The following is an 8214-nucleotide window of genomic DNA, read 5'->3' on the forward strand; positions in this document are numbered from 1 at the left end:
AAAGGGTAATTAAATGTTTCCGCTTTATAGAGCTATATACTTAAAGTTGTGTTCCAGCCGCAAAAATATTTTTTTTAAAGTCGGCAGCTACAAACACTGTAGCTGCTGACTTCTAATAAGAACACTTACCTGTCCAGGAGGCCCGCAATGTCGGCCCCCCCGAGGCCGATCCATCCATCGGATCGGGTGTAGCTGCCCTCGTTCAAACTAAGGGAGACCAGCAGTGGAGCCTTCAGGCTTCACCACCGGTTTCTTACTGCGCATGCGCGAGTTGCGCACCACTTCCTGAATGGCCCCGTCATCTTCTGGGACACACACAGGTCCCATAATGCAGCAGGAAATGACGCCCTGGGCCATGGCGATGCTGGGGCAGAAGTATTATTATTATACAGGATTTATATCGCGCCAACAGTTTGCGCAGTGCTTTACAACATGAGGGCAGACAGTACATGATCAGATGGCCCTGCTTGTTAGAGCTTACAATCTAGAAGGGAGTACACAAGGTACTTCAATAAAGGTGGGAAGGAGAAAGAAAAAAAAAGAATCAATAGCCAAAAACGAGTGGTGGAGGGGTAGTTTTTTTTTAAGATCTAGTTGAAAAAGTGGGTGGAACTTTAAGTAGGGGTTGTCCCAAGAAAGTTTGGCAGATTTGGCTATATAGCCCTACAACCGCTACTCAAGACATCTAGGGGCACGACAATTAGGGCATGATTACATAAATGGGATGGTGGTTACTGGGGGAGAATTGTGCTAGAGTTTATCTCTCACCTGTTGCATGGTGTCCTTTCTTGATCTCATTTGATCCTCTGGTCCTTAGGGACTCACTGTTTTGGATGATTTCCCCTGGAGGGACTGTGATTGCCTATAAATTCTGTAGAAGGAACTGCATTATGTCTCTGGTTCTACTGTTATTATGTAAGCATGTTATTCTTTATTCCTGAGGAAAGCACAGCATTTGATGCCATGGATGAACTACTATGGGTAGTAGCTGGTAGGGGGGTGGGTAGGTGTTTTTGAGGGGAAGGTTTTTGTTTCTGTATTGAGTCCTGCATGGCTGAAACTTTATTTACCTTGTTTTTTTTTGGCAAAAATAAAAATAAATTTCTAAAAAAAAAAAAAAAAAAAAAAAAATGACCTTTCCTTTTCAATCTGCAGCTCAGTAGTTTGGTTTTCTGTGAAATGCAATGCAATATGGCAACCTGGTCCTGGAGGTGTTCTGTACATAATGTTTAGAGAATGCCCCCCAGAAACATAATTTCCTGCTTGTGTGATTGGCTCACTGATTTTCCCAGAAGTCTGTACTGAGTTGCAGGTCATATTTCAGGCATCCCTGCAACAAAAATAACATTTTTAGTGAGATACTCCCAATAGGAAATCATGCCTAAAAGGATGCAGGCCCAACAGCTTTCCTCATTACTGCCTTGCAGGTGCAGCCGCTGATTGATAATTATGAAACCACTCCCATTAGGTTCACTTTCCCATATGAACACAGACAAACACAGGGATTTCCTCAGAATAGCAAAATGTAGGAATCTGTAACAACGTTTGTTCAAATCCTTGTAATGTACGTAGATCACCTAGAGGAAATCGTTTTTTTAAGCCTAGTACTCACTAGTAGTTTTTTTTTCAGTTAACCCAGCTGGGCTAAACAAAAACAGCCCTGAAAGCTCAGGAGAAGCGGTTGTACTAACTATCCAACGAAAGTACAGTCATCTCCCTTGCTGTTCTTTTAGGAGACCCCCCCACCACCACCCCCAGAACACTCGCTCAGTGCTCTTTGACAGGGAGCCAATCAGCAAACCTTTTTTGGTCATGTCTCTTTGACAGAAGGCGGCTGAATGGACTGACTGCAATGCATGCGGGGCAAAATGCTATTGAACCCTCTGTTGCCGCCCAACACTCGGCCGTGTTTACCAGGCTTAAAGTGGTTGTAAAGGCAGAAGGTTTTTAATCTTAATGCATTCTATGCATTAAGATAAAAAGCCTTCCATGTGCACCAGCCCTCCTCTGCCCCCCTAATACTTACCTGAGCCCCCTCTCTATCCAGCAATGTCCAGGGGTGCCTTGGCCATCCAGGACTCTCCTTTTTGATTGGTTGAGACACAGCAGTGGTGCCATTGGCTCCCACTGCTGTCAATCAAACTCAGTTAGCCAATCAAGAGAGGGGGTGTATGGCCGAACCACAGCTCCATGTCTGAATTGATACATGGACCTGCAGCTCGGCTTGGGTGCCCCCATAACAAGCTGCTTGCTTGAAAAGGAGAATCTGGGCTACTCTGTGCAAAAACACTGTGCATCGCAGGTAAGTATAACATGTTTGTTATTTTAATAGAAAAAAAAAAAAGACTTTACAATCACTTTAAGTCGTTTGTTGATTGAATACATTCACACCAGGTGCCTTGAATATTGTTTTAACAATTCAGAGTAAAATAAAATAAAACAAAACATTGGGGGTTAGTTACGAAAGGCAAATCCCCTTTGCACTGCAAGTGCACTTGAAAAAGGGCAGTTGCTCTAAATCTGAGGGGTAGATCTGAAATGAGTGGAAGCTCTGCTGATTTTATCATCCAATCATGTGCAAGCTAAAATGCTGTTTTTTATTTTCCTTGCATGTCCCCCTCGGATCTACAGCAACTTTACTTCCAAGTGCACTTTCAGTGCAAAGTGGATTTGACTTTAGTGAATAACCCCCATTGTGTGTAGGGCTAGTAAAGGACAAGGGCTTATCGGCTACCCTGACTGTGGCTCCAGAGGAAGACTAAAGGTGGGTATGCATGTGCTGAAAACTGGCCTCACAACCAGCTTTAGTCAAATGAGCATGGTGGAAAACCAGCATCCGATCAGCACTTGCAGCCAATGGCTACGAGTTCTAATTACTGTGCTCTGGTGGGGTGGAAGTCCCCCTATCAGAACAAAATAGCTCAGCGGGTGTGATCACCGCACTTATATCAGATGTGTTAATATGGAAATCGGTACTTTATTTTTTTTATTTTTTTAACTCTGTGTACCCAGCATAAGCACTGGTGAAATCTTGTGGTATTCAGCCAGGGTAAGTATGGGTTGGTTTATTAGCAACTCCACACCAGGCCTAACCAGTAAGTTTTAAAATAAGGTGTATTAAAAATAGCTAGTTACATTTAGTACATTTGTGTATTTCCTTATCTTCACAAAGAGATTTTCCATCCTTTGCATTGTTTAGGCTATAACAATTCACCAGATTCTCACTGCACTTGAATCTTGTAGAAGTAAGGGATAGAATTTGCAGCGAATCCTGGCTTGGCAAATATCAGAATGTCAGGGCCACAAAAGAAAGATATAGAGAAGAGGCCCCATGGGATTGTTGCCTCTAACACCCATTTGTTTAATAAATAAATTTTACTCTTAAAAGAGGGCTATAATAATTGTTAAAGCGGAGGTCCACCCTAAAGTGGACCTTCCGTTCATTGTAATCCTCCCCCCCTCCGGCGCCACAATTGGCACCTTTCAGGGGGGAGGGGGGTGCAGGTACCTGTACAGTACAGGTATCTGCACCCACTTCCGGGATAGCTCTCTGCAGAAAGGGGCGTAGATTACGCCCCTTTCCGAAAGTCCCCCGCTGCCTGCTGGGAAACACACAGATCCCAGAGGCAGCGGGTCCATCCTTATTGCGCAGCGCGACTCGCGCATGCGCAGTAGGGAACCGGGAAATTAAGCCGAAAGGCTCTACTTCCTGATTCCCATACCTAAGATGGCGACGGCAGCACCCGAGAGACGATCGAGCGCGCTGGACAGGTAAGTGTCACTATTTTAAAAGTCAGCAGCTGCAGTATTTGTAGCTGCTGGCTTTAAAAAAAAAAAAAACGCGGACTCCCGGCGGACTCCCGATTTAAGCACATGTGTCTCTATGGCTGCTTTGCTGGTTCTTTCTGTTTTGTGTTTTAGGTGCCAAGCTGCCTGCTGTTTCTAGGAAGAGCACTGGATTGGTGACAAATCCTTTGGCGAGAAACATCTAGCCAATGAGTGTAACATTTTTACTTATATCTTCTCCTGTCACTGGGCAGAGTCAACATTTACCTCACGTGGCCATTTGTTGGTGTATTTGGTGTTTTCCTTTTGAACAATAAAAGGCAATCCGGAGTTCTAGATGTGCAGCCATTTCTTTCTTCTTTCCAAGTTTCCCACAGAGACGGGCTGGGGCTGGCACTCTATGAGACTTCTCCAGTCTCTCATCATACACATTGAGCAGCAATTATTTTCTTTGTTACCAGCATTCACCTCAGATCTGTCAGCTGGACTCACCTCTGGATTCTCCTCACGCTTCCTTCTGGATCTTTTGACCTGCTCTCCCATTCTCCTTCCCCTTTGTCATTTCCTCTCATCGTAGTTCCTCTTTATGTGGGTAATGACACCCACTTTGTGTGTGGTTGGTATGCTGTTACATGGTTGGTATAAGATATTGCTCCTTGAGTCTTGGTGACTTAGGCCTCATGCACACGAGACGCAGTTAAACGCGTGTTCAGATGCAGTTGGACACTTTTTCCACTGTCCCTGAACTCATTCAATGTTATCCTATGTGTCCATGCACACAGTCTCGTTTTTTGCCATTTTTATGCGGTTGCGTTTAACCTCGTTTTTTCCAGAAGTAAAAAAATGGGTTCAGATGCAAAAATGTCCACGTTTCAGACGCAAAACATGGCTAAACGCGGCAAACAGCGGCACCCGCATTTGCGTTTATAAGCGTTTTTAAAGGAACCCAATTTTTTGGACCTGAAAACTCAGAAATATGATCTGAGAATGACATTTTGTGACCCGAATTTGGGGGGCAATATCTTGGGGCCACTTAGTGCCAGGAACCCCAAATTCAGTATGCAGACACTGTGCAGCACTACAACATATCCAAACTTGAGGTTCCTATCACCAAGTGACCCCGAGATAGTGGGCCCCAAATTCGGGTCGCAAAATGTCATGCACTTTTCTACATCAGAGAATGACATTTTGTAACCCGACTTGTTGGGGTAGGTATGCAGCTGCACATACATGTTTGGGAAATATCCAACAGACATTCACTGTCCCATCAACGGATGGGTCCAATATCGACGAGCTCTGACTCTGGACCTCTCACGAAATTTGCGACGACGTTGCTGTCTCATCAAGAGCAACATCAGGAGCATTTCCTGACATATATTCAGTATGGGATCCATTTCAAAATATATACCACAGAAAGAGAGGCAAATGCAAGTGTACAACTGCTCTCTATGCTGCTGCTGCTCACTCTGATCAAAATAGCAGAAATAGTGAAAAAAAACATGCTTTGAGAGCTTGGGGAGGGTCTACATGATGTTATGTTTATAAACACTTATAAACGCAAACGTGGCTAAACGCGGCTAAACACTGCTAAACGCGGCATGCAAACGCGGCAAAACGCGCATTTATAAACGCACGTTTCAGCTTTTTTTGAGCAGAGTTTTCACCTGCGTCTCGTATGCATGAGGCCTAAGCATGATGTGTTATTGGTTATGCAGGGCATACACGGTCGAATATCGAACAAATTTTCTTTTCAAAATCAGAAAATTCGTTTTTTTTGTGATCCGATGATGCCACCATTGATTTTCGAAATTCGGCCGACCAAGCCTTCAATTTCACTTCATGTTGCTACAGAAAAGAATTTTCTTGGCTTTTCTTTTATCTCCGTACATTTTCTTTTCTTATTACATTTCTCGCACGATTCTCCCATCATTGATTAGAAAATCGTTTGTTTTTCAAAAAATTTCCAACATGTCTGATTCCTCAAATTTTATTTCCACGCGAAAATCGGCTGTTGCTGCAGCCCACTAATGGTGCGAAATTCATACGAAAATTCTTAGATACGATTTTCGAAAGACCAACAGTTCTGTTTGATATTGAAGGTCCATCTTCTTGGGTGTGGCCCGCTTTGTGGGTGATCAGTGGGTTGGTAAACTGTTATTTGGTTAGTATAATATTTTTCTGCTTGAGTCTTAGTGACTAAGCATGTCTAAGCATTTTGGTTTTTTTAATGGTTAGCAGTGATTCTGTTTTTCTGTTTGGTATTAAAGGTTAAAGTTAATTTTATAATTAAAATTGTTTTAAACCCAATAAAGGGGTCCTGGCCTAAACTTTTCCACAATCCTTGTTGTGTGTTTATTTTATATTTTAGGTATGTTCTTATGGTATGATGGGTTTTAATGGGGTGTACAATCCCATGACCATAAGCAAATCTGCAGATTTTTTTTCTGGGTGAGAAATACCCCTATGTTCATCAGATGTCGGTCATTTAAAGCACGATCAGGCAACAATCTCTTGGGGGAGGCAGGCACTCACTGGCAAGCCATGGTTGAGGGGTGTACATTGACTGAATGAAATAGAAGATCTGTCCCAATCCTACCCCCCAAAGATAGGCAATACTGGGCAGTTGGGTTTGCAGAGGAAGGACTTGAATTTGTATCATTCACAATAACGTAATTGATTGATTAATAACCAAAATATAAATTGCCTGGATTGTGAACTTTTGGATGAAAGCAATGTCTTGGTATTTTTTTACAATTTTGGTAGGCGTGTTACTTATTTTTATCTTTTTAACCACTTAAGGAGGTATTGCCATTGTACGTCATCGCAATGGCACCGGCAGGCACAAGCACGTACATGTACGTGCTTGCCTTCCAGCGGGTGGGGGGTCCGATCGGACCCCCTCCCGCTGGATACGGCGGTCCGTTTCGCTTCAGGAGCGATCCGAGATGAGGGGATGGCCGTTGGTTTCTGGCCATCCCCTCTCGATCGCTCCTGGCGAATGAGAAGCTTCCTCCCTCTGTGTATAGTAAACACAGGCAGGGAGGAAGTGATGTCATTCTCCTCGGGGCGGTCTTTTTGACCAGACTACGAGGAGAAGACAGAAAGTAAGTGTGCACCAACACTACACTGACATGTAGGCACACACAGGCACACAAACCCCCCCCCCCGATCCCCCCCCGATCGCCCCCCCTCCCCCCCCCAGTCACAGTGTCACTGATTGCAGTGATAATTTATTTACTGATCACTGCATTCAGTGTCAGTTGTAAAAGTAAAAACTGTCAGGGCAGTTAGTGTTAGGTCCAGGGTAGCCCCCTACCACCCCCCAATAAAGGTTTAACCCCCTGATTGCCCCTAGAGTTAACCCTTTCACCCCCTTTTGCCAGTGTCACTAAGCGATCATTTTTCTGATCGCTGCATTAGTGTCGCTAGTGTCGCTAGGTAGCTAGTTATTTTTTTAGGTTCACCGCCAGGTTTTTATAGCGCTAGGTACCCCGATATACTACCCAATAATGGTTTTAACCCCCTGATTGCCCCTAGTTAACCCTTTCACCCCCTTTTGCCAGTGTCACTAAGCGATCATTTTTCTGATCGCTGCATTAGCGTCGCTAGTGTCGCTAGGTAGCTAGTTATTTTTTTAGGTTCACCGCCAGGTTTTTATAGCGCTAGGTCCCCGATATACTACCCAATAATGGTTTTAACCCCCTGATTGCCCCTAGTTAACCCTTTCACCCCCTTTTGCCAGTATCACTAAACGATCGTTTTTCTGATCGCTGCATTAGTGTCACTGATGTCACTAGGTAGCTAGTTATTTTTTTAGGTTCACCGCCAGGTTTTTATAGCGCTAGGTACCCCGATATACTACCCAATAATGGTTCTAACCCCCTGATTGCCCCTAGTTAACCCTTACACCCCCTTTTACCAGTGTCACTAAGCGATCATTTTTCTGATCGCTGCATTAGTGTCACTAGTGTCGCTAGGTAGCTAGTTATTTTTTTAGGTTCACCGCCAGGTTTTTATAGCGCTAGGTACCCCCTTATACTACCCAATAATGGTTTTAACCCCCTGATTGCCCCTAGTTAACCCTTTCACCAGCGATCACAGTATAAGTGTCACTGGTGACGCTGGTTAGCCAGTTAGTTATTTAGGTTCCCCGTCAGGTTTTTATATAGTGCCAGGGACCCCCATATACTACCTAATAAAAATTTGAACCCCTGAGTGCCCCTAGTTAACCCTTTCACCAGTGATCACCGTATAAGTGTTACGGGTGACTCTGGTTAGTTTGCTTTTTATAGCATCAGGGCACCCACCATTTATTACCCAATAAAGGTTTAACCCCCTGATCACCCGGCGGGTGATATCAATTAGGTTTTAGGGTCAGGGTCTGCGTCGCCCCAGGCAGCGCTAGGTTAGTGCCAGTACCGCTAACAC

This window comes from Lithobates pipiens, unplaced genomic scaffold (assembly GCF_037356315.1).
Source record: "Lithobates pipiens isolate NorthernLeopardFrog02 unplaced genomic scaffold, aLitPip1_a1.2 Scaffold_13, whole genome shotgun sequence".
In the NCBI taxonomy this organism is placed as follows: domain Eukaryota; kingdom Metazoa; phylum Chordata; class Amphibia; order Anura; family Ranidae; genus Lithobates; species Lithobates pipiens.